The following is a 17,207-nucleotide window of genomic DNA, read 5'->3' as shown; positions in this document are numbered from 1 at the left end:
TATCACAGTCAAGTAGTTTACCTCAAGGAAAGCAAAGTGATGATACGCTGCTTCCTCCCTTTTCTTCGTAAGGCTGACTGTTGAATTCCTAACTGGTAAGACTGCCAACGGGGTCTCCTATTAAATCCACTATACACTTTTCCATTAGACTGATCACTAAAATCCAACTTGGTTGTGTCTCTCTGCTCTGGCTAGGACTTCCAATATGTTGAATAAAAGTACTGAGAGTGGAATGCTTTCAGCTTTTTCACTGTTGAGAATGATGTCAGCTGTGGGTTTGTCATATATGCCCTTTATTATGTTGAGGTAAGTTCCCTCTATGCCTACTTTCTGGAGAGTTTTTATCATAAACGGGTGTTGAATTTTGTTGGAAGCTTCTTCTGCATCTATTGAGATGATCATATGGTTTTTATCCTTCAATTTGTTAATATGGTGTATCACATTGATTGATTTGCAGATATTGAAAAACCCTTGCATCCCTGGGATAAATCCCACTTGATCATGGTGTATTATCCTTTTGATGTGTTGTTGGATTTGGTTTGCTAATATTTTGTTGAGGACTTTTGCATCTACGTTTTTGCAACTGTGATATTGGCCTGCGGTTTTCTTTTCTTGTTATATCTTTGTCTGGCTTTGGTATCAGGGTGATGCTGACATCACAGAATGAGTTTGGAAGTGTTCCTGCCTCTGAAAATTTTTTTGAATAATTTAAGAAAGATAGGTGTTAATTATTCTCTAAATGTTTGGTAGAATTCGCCTGTGAAGCCACCTGGTCCTGGACTTTTGTTTACTGGGAGATTTTTTTTTTATTACTGATTCAATTTCATTACTGGTAATTAGTCTGTTTATATTTTCTATTTCTTCTTGGTTTAGACTTGGGAGATTGTACATAATTACGAATTTCTTCTAGGTTTTCCATTTTATTTGCATATAGTTGCTCATAGCAGCTATGATCCTTTGTATTTCTGCCGTGTCCGTTGTAACTTCTCCTTTTTCATTTCTGAGTTTATTGATTTGGACCCTCTCTTTTTCTTGATGAGTCTGGCTAAAGGTTTATCAATTTTGTTTATCTTTTCAAAGAAATAGCTCTTAGTTTCATTGATCTTTTCAAGTTTTTTAGCCTTTATTTCATTTATTTCTGCTCTGATCTTTATGATTTATTTCCTTCTACTAACGGGTTTTGTTTGTTCTTTGCTTTCTAGCTCCTTTAGGTGTAAAATTAGATCATTTATTCGAAATGTTTTCTTTTCCTGAGGTAAGCTCATATAGCTATAAACTTTTTTCTTAGAACTTCTTTTGCCGAGTCCCATAGATTTTGAGTCATTGTGTTTTTGTTTCATTTGTCTCCAGGTGTTTTTTTATTTCCTATTTGATCTCTTTAGTGATTCATTGGTTGTTTAGTAGCATATTGTTTACCTCTACATGTCAGTGTTTTTTGCAGTTTTTTTCTTGTAGTTGAATTCGAGTCTCATAGTGTTGTTGTTAGAAAAGATGGTGATATAATTTCAATTTTCTTAAATATACCAAGGCTTGATTTTGTGGCCTAGCATGTGATCTATCCTGGAGAATGTTCCATGTGCACTTGACAAGAATGTGTATTCTGCTGCTTTTGGACGAATGTTCTCTCTCTATATGTATCTGTTAATTTCATCTGGTCTAATGTGTCACTTCAGGCCAGTGTTTCCTTGTTGATTTTCTGTCTGAATGATCTGTCCATTGATGTAAGTGGGGTGTTAAAGTCCCCTATTAGTATTATGTTATTGTTGATTTGTCCATTTATGTCTGTTAATATTTGTTTTTATGTATTTAGGTGCCCCTGTGTTGGGCGCATGTATATTTACAACTGTTATATCTTATTAGATTGATCCCTTGATCATTATGTAGTGTCCTTTTTTGTCTCTTGTAACAGTCTCTACTTTAACTCTATTTTAACTGTTTTGTCTGATAAAAGTATTGCTACCCTGGCTTTCTTTTGATTTCCATTGGTATGGAATACCTTTTTCCATCTCTCACTTTCAATCTGTTTATGTCTTTGGATATGAAGTGAGTTTCTTGTAGGTCTTGGTTTTGGATCCATTCAGCCACTGTACTGTCTTTTTTTTTTTAATAATACTTTTTTAAATTGAAATATTGCTGATTTACAGTTTGTGCCAATCTCTGCTGTACAGCAAAGTGACTCAGTTATACACATATATACATTCTTTTTTTAAAAATATTCTTTTCCATTATGGTTTACCCCAGGAGACTGGATATAGTTCCCTGTGCTATACAGTAGGACCTTGTTGTTTGTCCATTCTAAATGCAATAGCCTGTAATAGTTTGCATCTACCAACTCCAAACTCCCAGTCCATCCCTCTCCCCCTCCGCTTGGCAACCACAAGTCTGACCTCTGCCTGTGAGTCTGTTTCTGTTTTGTAGATAGGTTCATTTGTGTCACATTTTAGATTCTGCATATAAGTGATATCATATGGTATTTCTTTTTCTCTTTCTGACTTACTTTACTTAGTATGATAACCTCTAGTCACGTCCATGTTGCTGCAAATGGCATTATTTTGTTCTTTTTTTATGGCTGAGTAGTATCTCTTTGTATATATGTACCACTTCTTCTTTATCTATTCAGCTGTAGATGGACATTTAAGTTGTCTCCAAGTTTTGGCTATTGTGAATAATGCTGCTAGAAACACAGAGGTGAATATATCTTGTTGAATTATAGTTTTGTCCAGTTATATGCCCAGGAATGAGATTGCTGGATCATATGGTAGTTCTATTTTTGGTTTTCTGAGGAACCTCCCTACCATTTTCCATAGTGGCTGCACCAACTTACATTCCCACCAACAGTGTAGAAGGGTTCCCCTTTCTCCACACCCTCTCCAGCATTTGTTATTTGTAGACTTTTTAATGATGGCCATTCTGACCAGTGTGAGGTGGTACCTCAATGTAGTTTTGATTTGCATTTCTCCAATAATTAGTGATGTTGAGCATATTTTCATGTGCCTATTGGCCATCTGTATGTCTTCTTTGGAGAAATGTCTATTAAGGTCTTCTGCCGATTTTTCGATTGGATTTTTTTTTATTGTTGAGTTGTGTGAGCTGTTTATATATTTTGGAGATTAATCCCTTATCTGTCACATCATTTGCAAATATTTTCTCCCATTCCATAGGTTATCTTTTTGTGTTTTTTTTTGTTTTTGTTTTAGTTTTTTTTTTATGATTTCCTTTACTGTGCAAGAGCTTGTAAGTTTGGTTAGGTTCCACTTGTTTATTTTTATTTCTATTGCCTTGGGAGACTAACCTAACAAAACATTGGTACAATTTATGTCAGAGAATGTTTTGCCTATGCTCTCTTCTAGGCGTTTTATGGTGTCATGTCTTATGTTTAAGTCTTTAAACCATTTTAGGTTTATTTTTGTGCATGGTGTGAGGGTGTGTTCTAACTTCATTGATTTACATGATTTACATTGATTTACTTTCCCAGAACCACTTGCTGGAGATTGTCTTTTTCCCATTTTATATTCTTGGCTACTTTGTTGAAGATTAATTGACTGTAGGTGTGTGGATTTATTTCTATTCTGTTCCATTGATCTATATGTCTGTTTTTGTACCAATACCACACTGTTTTGATTACTATACCTTTGTAGTATTGTCTGAAGTCTGAGGGAGTTATGCCTCCTGCTTTTTATTTTCCCCCTCAGGATTGCTTTGGCAATTCTGGGTCTTTTATGGTTCCATATAAATTTTTAGATTATTCTAGTTCTGTGAAAAATGTTATGGATAATTTGATAGGGGTTGCATTAAATCTGTAGATTGTTTTGGGTAATATTGCCATTTTAATAATATTAATTCATCCAATCCAAGAGTATGGGATATCTTTCCATTTCTTTGAACCCTCTTTAATTTCCTTTGCTAATGTTTCATAGTTCTCAGCATGTAAGTCTTTCACCTCCTTGGTCAGGTTTACTCCTAGGTTTTTTTGTGTGTGCGATTTTAAAAGGAATTGTTCTTTTTTTTTACATTCTCTGATTTTCATTGTTAGTGTAAAGAAATGCAACCAATTTCTGAATGTTAATCTTGTATCCTGCTACTTTGCTTAATTCATTTATCAGACCTAGCAGTTTTTGTGTGGGTCCTTAGGGTTTTCTTTATATAGTATCATGTCATCTTCATGTAGTGACAATTTTACCTCTTCCCTTCCAATCTGGATACCTTTTATTTGTTTTCTTGTTTGACTGCTGTGGCTAGGACTTCCAATACTATGTTGAACAGAAGCTGTGAGAGTGGGCATCCTTGTCTTGTTCCAGATTTTAGTGCAAAGACTTTCAGATTTTCACTGTTGAGTATTGTATTGGCTGTGGGTTTGTCATAAATAGCTTTTATTATGTTGAGATATGTCCCCTGTATACCCACTTTGGTAAGAGTTTTTATCATGAATCGATGTTGAATTTTTTCAAGTGCTTTTTCTGCATCTATTGAGATGGTCATGTGGTTTCTTAATTTTCTTTTGTTAATGTGGTGTATTACATTGATTGATTTGTGTATGTTGAACTATCCTTGTGAACTTGGTATGAATCCCACTTGGTCATGGTGTATGATTTCTTTTATGTGTTTTTGGATTCAGTTTGCTAATATTTTGTTCAGAATTTTTGCATCTATATTCATCAAAGATATTGTCCTGTAATTTTCTTTCTTGGTGGTATCTTTGTCTGCTTTTGATATCAGGATGATCATGGCTTCATAGAATGTTTTGGGGAATGTTCCCTTCTCTTCAGTCTTTCGGAAGAGTTTGAGAAGAATTGGTAAATATAAGTTCTTTGTATGTTTGGTAGAATTCACCTGTGAAGCCATCTGGTCCTGGACTTTTGTTTGCAGGGAGTTTTTTTATTATTACAGATTCTATTTCACTGCTAGTGATTGGTCTGTTCAAATTATCTATTTCTTCTTGATTCAGTTTTGGTGGGCTCTATGTTTCTAGAAGTTTGTCCATTTCTTCTAGGTTGTCAAATTTGTTGGCATATAACTGTTCATAGTATTCTCTTATTGTTTTTTGTATTTCTGTGGTTGAGACTTTTCCTTTTTCATTTCTTATTTTGCTTATTTTGGTTCTCTCTCTTTTCTTCTTGGTGAGCCTGGCCACAGGTTTGTCAATTTCTTTACCCTTTCAAAGAACCAGCTCTTGGTTTTATTGATTTTTTTCTATTTTTTTTAAATCCCTATTTTATTTATTTCCTCCCTGATCTTTATTATTAACTTTCTTCTGCTGAATTTAGGTTTTGTTTGTTCTTGTTTTTCTGATTCTTTTAGGTGGTAGGTTAGGTTGTTTATTTGAGATTTTTCTTGTTTTTTTGAGGAAGGCCTGTATTGCTATTAACTTCCCTCTAAGAACTGCTTTTGCTGCATCCCATAGATTTTGTATGGTTTTGTTTTCATTGTCATGTGTCTCAAGATATTTTTTAATTTTCTTTTTGATTTCCTTATTGACCCATTGGCTTTTTAGTAGCATGTTGTTTAGTCTCCATGTAATCATTTTTTTCTCATTTCTTTTCTCTATATCTTTTGATTGGAGCATTTAGTCCATTTACATTTAAAATAATTATTTATATGTATGTTCTTATTGCCATTTTGTTAATTGTTTCTGGGTTGTTTTTGTAGGTCTTTTTTTTTAAAATTCCTTTATTCTTTTTTCTCATCTCTTGTGATTTGATGACTATCTTTAGTGTTAGCTTTTTCTTTTTTGTGTGTGTATCTATTATAGGTTTTTGGTTTGTGGTTACCATGAGGTTTTTATATAGCAATCTATATATATGCATGATTGTTTTAAGTTGCTGATTTCTTAATTTCAAATGCATTCCAACAACCCTGCATTTTACTCTCCTCCCCTCACAATTATTGCTTATTGTGAATATAGATGATTTTACCACTTTTGTCTTTTAACCTTCCTACTGGCTTTGTGAGGGGATGATTTCCTACCTTTACTGTGGATTTGCCGTTACCAATGAGCTTTCTCCTCACATGATTTTCATGTTTCTCACTGTGTCCTTTTTTTTCTTAGAGCAATTCCTTTAACATTTCTTTTAAAGCTGGTTTGGTGGTGCTGAACTCTTTTAGCTTTTGCTTGTCTGTGAAGCTTTTGATCTCTCCATCAAATCTGAACCGAGAATCTTGCTGGGTAGAGTATTCTTGGTTGTAGGTTTTTCACTTTCATCACTTTAAAAATATTGTGCCACACCCTTCTGGCTTGCAGAGTTTCTGCTGAAAAGTCAGCTGATAACCTTGCATGAGTTCCCTTGTACATAAAGTGTTGCTTTTCTCTTGAAGCTTTTAATATTCTCTATCTTCAGTTTTTGCGATTTTATTTACAATATGTCTTGGTGTGTTCCTCTTTGGGCTAATCTTGTATGGTACTCTCTGTACTTCCTGGATTTGAATGTCTGTTTCCTTTCCCAAGTTAGGGAGGTTTTCAGCTATTATCTCTTCAACTATGCTCTCAACCCCTTTCTCTCTCTCTTCTCCTTTTTGGACACCTATAATGCAAACATTAGTGCACTTGATGTTGTCCCAGAGGTCTCTAAATTGTCCTCATTTCTTTTTATTCTTTTTTCTGTTCAGCATAAGTGATTTCCACTACTCTGTCTTCCAGCTCGTTGTTCTGTTCCTCTGTATCATTTAGTCTACTGTTGATTCCTTCTAGTGTATTTTTTCATTTCAGTTATTGTATTCTTCATCTCTTTATATTTATTCTTTAATGTTTTCTAACTCTTTGTTAAAAACTTCTAACTTCTCACTCTGTGCATCCATTCTTCTCCCAATTTGTTGATCATCTTTATGATCACTATCCTGAACTCTTTCTCAGGTAGATTGCCTGTCTCCACTTCACTTAGTTCTTCTTCTGGAGTTTTATCTTGTTCCTTCATTTGGAATATGATCCTCTGTCACCTCATTTTGCCTAACTTGCTATTTTTATTTTTATGTACCCCCTGGTAAGTTGTTTGTATTTCCTGACTTTGGAGAAGTGGCCTTCTGTAGGAGACATCCTATGAGTCCCAATAGCACACTCACCTCTTGTCACCAGAGCTATATGCTCTAGGGGTTCCTTCTATGAGGACTGTGTGGGTATTTCTGTTGTGGTGAGCTGACTACACCAGTGGTCTGGTAGGTTTATTTGGCCCTGGTATGGTTGGTTGCCAGGTCCTGCCTTGTGCAGAGTCTGTCAGCTGCTGGTTGGTGGGGTCTGATCATGAGGCAGCTGACTGCAGAACCCTGGAGGTTCCAGGGCTAGTGCTGTGTTACTGGTGGGCAGAGTCAGGATCCAGGAGAACCTGGGGCTGTTGCCCACCTACTGGTGGATGAAGCCAGGTCCTGGGGCTTGTGCCGGCCTACTGGTGGACAGAGCCATGTCCTGGGGTCTGGTTGCAGGGCCTAGGGGTCCCAGAGCAGGTGTCAGATCTCTGGTAGGTGGGCTGGTTCCTGACATGGTTGGCTGCAGGGGCTGGTATCTTGAAGCTTGTGTTGGCCTCCTAGTGGGCAGGGACCAGGCTCAGCCAGTTCCACGGCAGGCCTAGTCCATAGACTGGGATGTTGCTGTTTTTTTTGTGGCTGCTGTCTGCCTGCTGGTGGGTTCAGCTGGGTCTGAGGCTAGGACAGGCTCCTGGTGGGTGGGGCCTGGGCCCCACATGGTCTCTGGCTGGAGGCCCTGGGGGTCTTGGGTCTATTGCCTGTGCACTGGTGTGTGGGGACAGATCCTGGGCCCTCTGGTGAGGAGGGCCATGTCCAGAGGCGACTGTGGACCCAGGGGGTCTTAAGGCAGCTTGTCTGCTGGTAGGTGGAGTTGTGTCAGTGTCCAGTTAACTGTTTGTCCTGAGGCATCTCAGTACTGGTGCCTGCAGACTGTTGGGCTGCAGTGGGACTGGGTGCTGTGGTAATAATCTAGAAGGAAGATTCCAGAATGGTGTTACCATGTGGTAGAAGGCGCTCCCCAAAATAACTGCCAGGAGGCTATGTCCCCAGGGTGAATTGGAATTATCTCCTGCCTCTCCAGGAGACTCTCTAGAGCTCAGAAGGTAGGTCTGACCCAAGCTCCTACCGAATTACTGCTTCTACCCTGGGTTCCAGAGCATGTGAGACTTTGTGTGAGCCCCTTAAGAATAAAGTCTCTATTTCCCCCAGCCCTCTGGGACTCCCAAAATAAGCCCTGTGGCCTTCAAAGCCAAATGCTCTGGGGGCTTGTCTTCCCAGTACAGCACCCCTGGGCTGGGGATCCTGAAGTGGGGCTTAGACCTCTCACTCCTTTGGGAGAACCTCTGCAGCTGTAATTATTCTCCTGTTCGTGGATTGCCCACCTGGCAGTATGGGATTTGTCTATATTGCTACTCTGCCCCTCCTGCTGTCTCATTGTGGTTCCTTCTTTATATTTTTAGTTGCAGAATATTTTTTCTGGTACGTCCTGTTTTTTTTCATTGATGGCTGTTCTGTTAATAACTGTGATTTTGGTGTGCCTGTGAGAGGAGAAGAACTCAAGGTCTTCCTACTCTGCCATCTTGTGCCTCACAGTTATGTTTCTAATTGAATATTTTAAATTCAATTAAAAGAGGCTGTCTAAAATTCAGGGAACTCTCATTTATTCGTGTTCTTCAAGAGGGGTGACACTCAGATACTCCAAGAGTAATTTTTAATTTATCTTTCAGGTATCTTGTATAATTTATGTTTACATGAGGTGTGCCTTCTTGTGGCATTTTGTGATTACTCAGCAGTTGTAGGTGGAAAGGAGGAAGTCCAAAAATGGGTTGAGTACCAACTTGAGATGGGGTTGAGATAAAATATTGGCCATAGTTACTAAAAAGTTGGTAAATCACATGTAGATAGCAAGTGTTGAATTTGTAAGCCAAACTAGTGATTTCTCTTTCTTCCTCATTTTCACTGCAGTGTTATGTCCTGGCTTCTCTACCTCCTGGTCCTTATGCAATATAGCTCAAATCTCATTGCCAGCTGCCAGCTGCCTCCCACTTGCTGATTCATGGAAGAGACCCGAGAATAGCTGAGCCACTGGAGGCATTTAAACCGTTGTCCTAAAAAGGCAAATTTAAACTCAGAGCCAGGCCCAGAGGCATGTTCAGAGCTTGGTCCATGAAACAGTCATCTCAGGTCCTGGAAATGAAGACACTGGCCCATGCTATATGGTCTTGTACTATCAATTAAAATAAAGCCAGTGCCGACAAAAATATTCAGAATGTCACCTGGGATACAGTCAAGGATCATAAATAAATCATATTTATATTGTATTTTATATGCCACAGTGAGTGCCTGGGTATTTCAAATTCAGTTAGTGAAGAGTGTTCAAACTTTGACAGGTATTGAGGATAAACTGCATTAGGAGTGAAGGATTGGAAGTCTCCCATTAGTCACACTAGATGGTCCCCGGCCCCTTGTAAAGACATCTGCTCACCTGAGCCATTGTGTTTGGGCCACCTTGTGCCATTTTTCATAATTGTCCAGGCATAAGAATATGGTTTCTTCATCTGCACTGGTTAGGCTCTGCATGCTTCCCAAATCAATTTAACTCAACAAGTAGTTATTAAGCACCTATTCTAAGGCAGGTATTGTGTAAGGAATAGGAGTTAGACAAATGATGAATACATGGTCCATGACTTCATGGAACTCTCGACATAGTATTGGAGTCAGACATGTAACCCGTTAACTATAATGTGAACAGGAGAGCAGGAAGAAAGTGAGTGAGTGGTTTATTCAGCCTGGAGTAGGAAAGGTTCTATGGGGCTTTGAAGGATGAGCAGGACTTTGCCTGGCAGAATTTCATGCTGAGTCAGAGAAAATTGTAGAGCACATACTCGAGTTGGAAAGTATGCTATGAAACTTAATGGTAAGAAGCTCAACTCTAAGATCCTGAATTCTGAGTACAAAAGAGCACTGAAAATCCCATCCTTCTATCCTTGCCTGTTACTTGAAAAGGAACTTTGGTATAATTGAGATTCAGAGAGAACATTATGGTTAAGAACACAGGTTGTTTAAATCTGGGGATACCTGGTAGGAATCTGGCTCAGCCATGTATAGTTGCACAACATTGAGACAGAAGATGGCCATGTAATCTCTCTCAGCCCCAGTTTTCTCTCCTGTTCTACCCACATCTGAGGAGTGCTGTATGGATTAAATGGTCCATAGAACATACTCAAGAAATGTATACTGTTATTACTAATAATGACCAGGCAAACAGAAATGACCATCTGTTCTATTTTATCAATCACAATGTTTGACTTCATGAAATAGAAATCCAAACTGAACTGGTTTAGCAAAAATGGGGAGTTTTTATGAGTTTAGCAATCAAAGGGTAGGATGGCCAGGGATGTTCCTAATCCTCAGGAACAGCTGGAACCCAGGGCATGGTGTAGCTGAACAGCACCCCCATTTCTCACTGCTGGATGCCAGATTCATTTCTCCTCACTTGGCTGCCACCTGCCTTCCTCTGCAGAAAACCTGGTTGTTCAAAGCCCCAGTGTTTCCAATCTCATAGCTTTAGCCTCCTGGGAAAAATCTAGCTGTCCATAGTCAAAAAATCTTGAAGAAGGAACTTGTGTATTTTACTGATTCCTGGTCCAATTTCTGTCGCCAGAGAACACTGCAACAGGCTGCAGCTCCCAAGAAAGTATGGGTGGAGCTGGGCAGACAGTGCCTTGGGTTTCCACTTAGAGACTTCAAAGCAAAAAGGGCAAAGAAGAACTACAGCTGCTGAGTAAGCAAATGCCTAAACAGATGGAGGACAAGGGGTGGGGGTCTCAGATAACAACTTGAAAAGCCAAACTGATAAAGATTAATTGGGAAAACGTCTTTGGAAAGTAGGTGAGAGAGAAGCAAAGTGTCAGGTGAGTTTCTGTGTGACTGAGTGCAAGATGACTTGAAAGATAATGGATAGACCAGACTCTATTATTCAAACAAGGGTCCTGCCATTGACTCTTATTTCCCATCAGCACAAAACATCAATGAAACATTTGGTTCTACTAAGTCCTATGCTGAAAACAGCTACAGATCTTATCCTGAGTTGCCCCAAACTATGGTGATTACCTGAAACACCACATGTACCACAGGCACCCAAACCTAAAGAGATAATGGAAACACAGAAGGCAATTACACAATCCAGGGGAGGGGAGAGGGAGGTGGGGTGAGGGGGATAAGAGTTGCTATATGATAAGAAGCAGAATAGTATCCTGAAAAGACTTCCCTGAAAAGCAGGACACCAAGTGGCTGATAAATCACTTGACCTCTCTTTGTCTGCATTTCTTCTGCTCTGAAATTTAATAATTGGACAAAATGATTTCCTAAATCCCTACAGCTTTCTCTTCTTTGATTTAAAGATTTTTCAAACAATCACCTGAAAATCATGTTTAATCATACAACAAACTTTGTCTATTTTCAACCAATTTTTTTTTTAGCCATTTATATTAGTCAAGGTTCCAGAAGGAAGAGATAACAAACTCAAATTAGGATAATTTATTAAAAGGTGGTCAAGATATAGGGCTATAGGGCAGTGCTTCTAGCATCACCTGGGAGCTTGTTAAAAATGCAAATTATCAGCAGCCATCTCAGACATATGAATCAGAAACTTTGCCATGGGGGTAACTAGTAACCTGGGTTTAAGGAGCCCACCAGGCAATTCCAATGCAAGCTAAAATTTGAGAACCACTGTGGGTGAGAAACCAGAGCGGGTAGGGCAATACCCAGGTTTAGCAACAGCTCTTACTGCACTTGGGCCTGAGAGGACAAGGGGAGGGAGTGATTAGGAAAATCTGGAAGGAGAGGGTTGCCTGACATGAGTTATGACTTTTCATTAAGGTAGGCATTCATCTGGGGGATCCTGATAATACGCCCTTCCTTTGATATCCTATAGGGACTCCCCATTGGTTATTAAATTGAAGCCAGAGAGCAAGAAAGTCTGTTTTGTAGTCCCTAGAGTTCTACTGCCAGAGGCAGGTGTAGGAGGGGCAAAGAAGGCATCTGATATCCATCTTTCTACAATAGGATTATAATCACAAAATCAGGGGTTGGACCACGTGATCTTCTAGCATTAAGCTTCTTTAATTGATGATTCTTCCAATCAGTCTCTTGCAAATTGTATTTTAAACATAAAATTACCTTTGACGATTTTCAGTTAAACTTTTATTAGTTTGTTTCTCTTAAATATCTGTGAAGCTGTTGTAATCACTGACAAAACATCAAAGACAGAAATGTAATCCTGAATTTTGACTTGGAATTGGTTGGAAACCCTAATTATTACTGTGACATTGTGTCTTATAAAAAGGAAGAAAACATCAATAATTCAACAAAAGATTATGTGAAAAGCTGTATTTCAGCTTGTTGTCTCTTATTCCATTGACTTCCAATGGCAGTAAATATTCCTTCTAGTAAAGGAATACTGTCATCAGCATTGGTTGGATTTTCATAGAAGACCATATGGAATTTGCCAAAATTTCTTCTTTTTTAAAAAATTTAATTATAGTTGATTTACAATATTATGTTAGTTTCAGGTGTACAGCTTCAGATTCTTCTCCATTATAGGTTATTACAAGATGTTGAATATAGTTCCCTGTGCTATACAGTAAATCTTTGTTGTTTATCTATTTTATATATAGTGGTGTATATCTGTTATTGCAGTCTCCTAATTTATCTCTTCCCTCCTTTTTCCACGTTGGTAACCATAAGTTTGTTTTCTATGTCTGTGAGTCTTTCTGTTTTGTAAATAAGCTGATTTTTATTATTTTTTTAGATTCCACATATAAATGATATCATATTTGTCTTTCTGCCTGACTTCACTTAATATGATAATCTCTAGGTCCATCCATGTTGCTGAAAATGGCAATATTTCATTCTTTTCATTTCTGAATAATATTCCATTGTGTGTATATGTGTGTGCGTGTGTGTGTGTGTGTGTGTGTACACACACATATATATACCACATCTTTAACCATTCATTTGTTAATGGACATTTTTTTAAAAATCTACCATATTCATTTCCTTTTTAAAAAAAGATTTATTTTATTTTTGGCTGCATCAGGTCTTAGCTGCGGCATGCAGGATCTTCACTGAGGCATGTGGGATCTTTCGTTGCGGTGCACAGGCGTCTCTCTAGTTGTGGAGCGTGGGTTTTCTCTTCTCTAGTTGTGGCGCGCAGGCTCCAGGGCACGTGGGCTCTGTAGTTGTGGTGTGCAGGTTCCAGAGTGCATGGTCTCTGTAGTTTCTAGCATACGGGCTCTAATTGAGGCATGCAAGCTCAGTAGTTGTGGCAAGCGGGCTTAGTTGCCCCATGGCAGGTGGGATCTTAGTTCCCTGACCAGGGATTGAACCCACATCCCCTGCATTGTAAAGCGGATTCTTTACCACTGGACCACCAGGGAAGTCCCTTTTGATGGACATTTAGATTGCTTCCATGTCATGGCTATTGTGAATAGCACTGCAATGAACATTGGGGTGCATGTATCGTTTTGAATTAGAGTTTTATCTTTTCCAGATACATACCCAGGAATGGGATTGCTAGATCATATGGTAACTCTATTCTTAGTTTTCAAGGAGCCTCCAGACTGTTTTCCATAGTGGTTGCACCAATTTACATTCCTACCAACAGGGTTCCCTTTTTTCCACACTCTCTCCAGAATTTATTACTTGTAGACTTTTTGATGATAGCCATTATGATTGATATGAGGTGATACCTCATTGTGGTTTTGGTTTGCATTTTTCTAATAATTAGCAATGTTGAACATTTTTTTTCATGTGCCTGTTGGCCATCTGGATGTCTTCTTTGGAGAAGTTTATTTAGGTCTTCTGCCCATTTTTTGATTGGGTTGTTTGTTTTTGATATTGAGTTGTATGAGCTGTCTGTATATCTTGGAAATTAAGCCTTTGTCAGTCATATAGTTTGCAAATATTTTCTCACAGTACATAGGTTGCCTATTCATTTGTTTATGGTTCCTTTGCTGTGCAAAAGCTTATAAGTTTGATTAGGTCCCATTTGTTTATTTTTACTTTTATCTCTTTTCCCTTGGGAGACTGATCTAAGAAAATATTGCTACAATTTATGTCAAAGAATGTTTTGCCTATGTTCTTTTCTAGGAGTTTTATGGAGTTTTATGGTGCTATGTCTTATATTTAGGTCTTTAAGCCATTTTGAATTTTTTTGTGTATAGTATGAGGATGCATCCTAACTTCATTGATTTACATGAAGCTGTCAAGTTTTCCCAACAGCACTTTTGAAGACTGTCTTTTCTCCATTGTATGTTCTTGTCTCCTTTGTTGAAGATTAGTAGGTGTGTGGGTTTATTTCTGAGCTCTCTATTCTGTTCCATGATCTATATATCTGTTTTTGTGCCAGTACCACACGGTTTTGATTACTGTAGCTTTGTAGTATTGTCAGAAGTCTGGGAGAGTTATACCTCCAGCTTTGTTCTTTTTCCTCAGGATTGCTTTGGCAATTCTGGGTCTTTTGTGGTTCTGTGTAAATATTAGGATTATTTGTTCTAGTTCTGTGAAAAATACCATGGGTAATTTGGTAGGGATCACATTAAATCTGTAGATTGCTTTGGGTAGTATGGCTATTTTAATAATATTAATTCTTCCAATCCAAGAGCAGGGGGTATCTTTTCATCTCTTTGAATCATCTTCAGTTTCCTTTATCAATGTTTTATAGTTCTCAGCATATAGGTCTTTCACATCCTTGGTTAGGTTTATTCCTAGTTTTTTTTTTTTTTGATGCAATTTTAAACAAGATTTTTTTTTTACTTTATCTGATATTTCATGGTTAGTATAAAGAAATACAGTAGATTTCTGTATATTGCTCGTGTACCCTGCTACCTTGCTGAATTCATTTATTAGTTCTAATAGTTTTTTTAATTGAAGTATAGTTGATTTACAATGTTGTGCTAATTTCTGCTGTACGGCAAAGTGACTCAGTTATACATATATATACATTCTTTTTTTTAATATTCTTTTCCATTATGGTTTATCCTAGGATATTGGATATAGTTCCCTGTGCTATACAATAGGACCTTGTTGTTTATCCATTCTAAATGTAATAGTTTGCATCTACTAACCCCAAACTCCCAGTCTATCCCTCTCCCTCCACCCGCCCCCCCCGCCCCCCCCCCGCCGACAACCACAAGTCTGTTCTCTATGTCTGTGAGTCTGTTTCTGTTTTGTAGTTAGGTTCATTTGTGCCATATTTTAGATTCCACATATAAGTGATATCCTATGGTATTTGTCTTTCTCTTTCTGACTTATTTCACTTAGTATGATAAACTAGTTGCATCCATGTTGCTGCAAATGCATTATCTCATTCTTTTTTATGGCTGAGTTGTATTCCATTGTATATATGTACCACATCTTCTTTATCCATTCCTCTGTTGATGAACATTTAGGTTGTTTCCATATCTTGCTTATTGTGAACAATGCTACTATGAACATTTGGGTGCATGTATCTTTTTGAATTATGGTTTTCTCTGGGTATATGCCAGGTGTGGGATTGCTGGATTGTATGGTAGTTCTATTTTTAGTTTTTTAAGGAACCTCTATACTGTTCTACATAGTAGCTGTATCAATTCCCACCAACAGTGCAAGAGGGTTCCCTTTTCTCCACACCCTCTCCAGCATTTATTTTTTGTAGATTTTTTGATGATGGCCATTCTGACCAGTGTGAGGTGATACCTCATTGTAGTTTTGATTTGCATTTCTCTAATAACTAGTGATGTTGAGCATCTTTTCACATGACCACATATACATCTTTGGAGATATGTCTATTAAGGTCTTCTGCCGATTTTTCAATTGGGTTGTTTTTTTTTGTTGTTGTGTGAGCTGTTTGTATATTTTGGAGATTAATCCCTTATCTGTCACATCATTTGCAAATATTTTCTCCCATTGCATAGATTATCTTTTCGTGTTATGATTTCCTTTACTGTGCAAGAGCTTGTAAGTTTGGTTAGGTCTCATTTGTTTATTTTTATTTCTATTCCCTTGGGACACCTAAGAAAATACTGGTATGACTTATGTCAGAGAATGTTTTGCCTGTACTCTCTTCTAGGAGTTTTATGGTGTCATGTCTTATGTTTAAGTCTTTAAACAATTTTAAGTTTATTTTTGTGCATGGTGTGAGGGTGTGTTCTAACTTCATTGATTTATATGGGGCTGTCCAACTTTCCCAGCACCACTTGCTGAAGAGATTGTCTTTTTCCCATTTTATATCCTTGCATCCTTTGTTGAAGATTAATCGACTGTAGGTGTGTGGATTTATTTCTGGGCTTTCTCTTCTGTTCCATTGATCTATATGTCTGTTTCTGTACCAGTACCACACTGTTTTGATTACTATACCTTTGTAGTATTGTCTGAAGTCTGTGGGAGTTATGTCTCCTTCTTTTTTTGGGGGGGGGGGATACGCAGGCCTCTCACTGTTGTGGCCTCTCCCATTGTGGAGCACAGGCTCTGGATGTGCAGGCTCAGCAGCCATGGCACACAGGCCCAGCCGCTCCATGGCATGTGGGATCTTCCCGGACTGGGGCACGAACCCATGTCCCCTGCATCGGCAGGTGGACTCTCAACCACTGCACCACCAGGGAAGCCCTGGCTCCTGCTTTTTATTTTCCCTCTCAGGATTGCTTTGGCAATTCTGGGTCTTCTATGGTTCCATATAAATTTTTAGATTATTTGTTTTAGTTCTGTGAAAAATATTATGGATAATTTGATAGGGATCACATTAAATCTGTAGATTGTTTTGGGTAGTATTGCCATCTTAGCAATATTAATTCTTCCAATCCAAGAGCATGGGATATCTTTCCATTTCTGTGAATTACCTTTACTAATGTATCATAGTTCTCAGCATGTAAGTCTTTCACCTCCTTGGTCAGGTTTATTCCTGGGTATTTGATTTATTTATTTATTGGTGTGATTTTAAAAGGAATTGTTTTTTTACATTCCCTTTCTGATATTTCATTGTTAGTGTAAAGAAATGGAAACAATTTCTGAATGTTAATCTTGTATCCTGCTACTTTGCTGATTTCATTTATTAGATCTAGTAACTTTGGGGTTTTCTATATATAGTATCATGTCATCTGCATGTAGTGACAATTTTACCTCTTCCCTTCCAATTTGGATACCTTTTATTTTTCTGGTTTGCTGTGACAGGGACTTCCACTACTATGTTGAATAGAAATGATGAGAGTGGGCATCCT

The 17,207-nt window shown here is 38.1% G+C and overlaps 1 long non-coding RNA gene across 1 annotated transcript in view; it reads left to right on the top strand.

Annotated features, from left to right (window-relative positions):
* Positions 1-17,207, top strand: part of LOC137226462 (uncharacterized) — a 143,151-nt gene that overhangs the window by 63,687 nt on the left and 62,257 nt on the right. The gene's annotated exons all lie outside the window — the stretch shown is intronic.

This window comes from Pseudorca crassidens, chromosome 1 (assembly GCF_039906515.1).
Source record: "Pseudorca crassidens isolate mPseCra1 chromosome 1, mPseCra1.hap1, whole genome shotgun sequence".
Taxonomy (NCBI): Eukaryota; Metazoa; Chordata; class Mammalia; order Artiodactyla; family Delphinidae; genus Pseudorca; species Pseudorca crassidens.
Note: the sequence above shows the minus strand (reverse complement) of the source record. Positions and strands in the feature narration are given on the sequence as shown.